The sequence below is a fragment of the Tamandua tetradactyla genome, chromosome 9 (assembly GCF_023851605.1).
Source record: "Tamandua tetradactyla isolate mTamTet1 chromosome 9, mTamTet1.pri, whole genome shotgun sequence".
NCBI classification, from domain to species: Eukaryota; Metazoa; Chordata; class Mammalia; order Pilosa; family Myrmecophagidae; genus Tamandua; species Tamandua tetradactyla.
In genome coordinates, this window is record NC_135335.1 from 64,505,894 (window position 1) to 64,507,624 (window position 1,731).

At 38.0% G+C, this 1,731-nt stretch overlaps 1 non-coding gene across 1 annotated transcript; it reads left to right on the top strand.

Moving 5' to 3' along the window:
- The first annotated feature begins 911 nt into the window (after positions 1 to 911).
- On the top strand, positions 912 to 1,018 carry LOC143647423 (U6 spliceosomal RNA). Its single transcript, XR_013158050.1, has one exon. It is a non-coding gene; the product is annotated as a U6 spliceosomal RNA (small nuclear RNA).
- The last annotated feature ends 713 nt before the right edge of the window (positions 1,019 to 1,731 follow it).

Below are 1,731 nucleotides of genomic sequence, written 5' to 3' on the forward strand. Positions count from 1 at the left end.
TGGCCTTGATTTTCTGCTTGGGACAGTGAATATCAGGAATCCATTCCTAATGAAAAGCAAACAGAGAATCACTACTTTCCCCCATACATTCCTTACATATTTATATTTGAACATATGCTTTGGAGACAGTTTTTTTCCTACAAGTTCTGCATTCAGGGGGTGTGCACAGGAAAGCCTCATCTGAGGGGTAGGGAACAGAATAACTAACTGGAAATTAACCCTTGTGCTGCTCACGAAGTCCTTGGACCTGCCACCTCCTGGACCATCTCAGAGACATGTTGTCAAGATGTACTCAATCACTGGCTGATTCAATCAAACTTAACTCCTCAAGAGATGGAGAGTCATGCTGTCCTGATATTATCAGCCTGACCTTAATATGTTTTGATATAATGTCTCCAGTGATTTTCATTTTACCCTTAAGGATGTACAGGCCATTCATCCTCTTCTATGGCTACGAAAGCAAGTCATTCTCAAGCGAAATTTTGATACCCCACATAGGTGTCAAAGCCTCAGGCTCTTATTAGTTGTGCAACTATATGCAAGCTAGCTTACCTCTAAATGTTTCCATTTCCTCATCTCTAGAAGGGCAACTATGGCTTCCCAATAGATGACAAAGTTCTGGTGAGAGAGATTGTGTGAAACCTCCTTGAAACACTGCCATATGAATGGAAGGTATTATCTTATGGCATGCTAAGACATTCCCAAAACAGTTTCAGACAAGATTAATTTTCCAGCATTTATGTAAAATTGACTTTTTAAAGTAAGAGATGATTATAAATCACATGCAGTATAAATAATAGAGAGAGATCCCAGTGGTACCCTTTTCCCAATGGTGACATCTTGCAAAACTATAATAAAATGTTGCAACTGGGATACTGATGTTGATATGGTCAAAATACAGAACATTTCCAGTGCTCTATTTGGCAGCACATATACTAAAATTGGAACGATACAGAGAAGATTAGCATGGCCCTTATGCAAGCATGACACGCAAATGTGTGAAGCATTCCCTATTTTTTAAGAAATTAAAAAAAAACAACAGAACATTTCCATCATCACAAAGATCCCTCAGCTGCCCTTTTATAACCACACCCACTTCCCTCCCACCTTTATCCCCTCCTTAATCCCTGATGACAAATAATACGCTCTCCATTTCTATGATTTTGCCATTTCAAGAATGCTCCATAAATGGAATCATACAGCGTGTAACTGTTTGGGATTGGCTTTACTCACGCAGCAGAATTCTCTGGAGACTCATCCAGGTCATTGCCTGTATCAATACTTCATTCCCTTTCGTTGCTGAATAGTATTACATAGAATGGATATACCATAATTTGTTTAACTATTTATCCATTGAAGGACATCAGGGTTGTTTCGAGATTTTAACTTTTACAAATGAAGCAGCTATAAATTTATGTATAGGTTTTTGTGCGAACATACATTCTCATTTCTCTGGGATAAATGCCAACAAGCACAACTGCTGGATCATATGGTAGCTTCATATTTTGCCCTTTACTTCTTTTTCTGGAGTGATGTAAATGTTCTAAAAATGATCCTGGTGATGATTACACAACTATGCGATGATATTGTGAGCCATTAATTGTACACTATGGATGGGCTGTATGTGTGTGAAAATCTCTCAATAAAAATATTTTTAAAAAAGAAACTGTTTTCCAGAGTAGGTGTAGCATTCTACATTCCCACCAGCAATTTGTGAGTGATCTAGTTTCT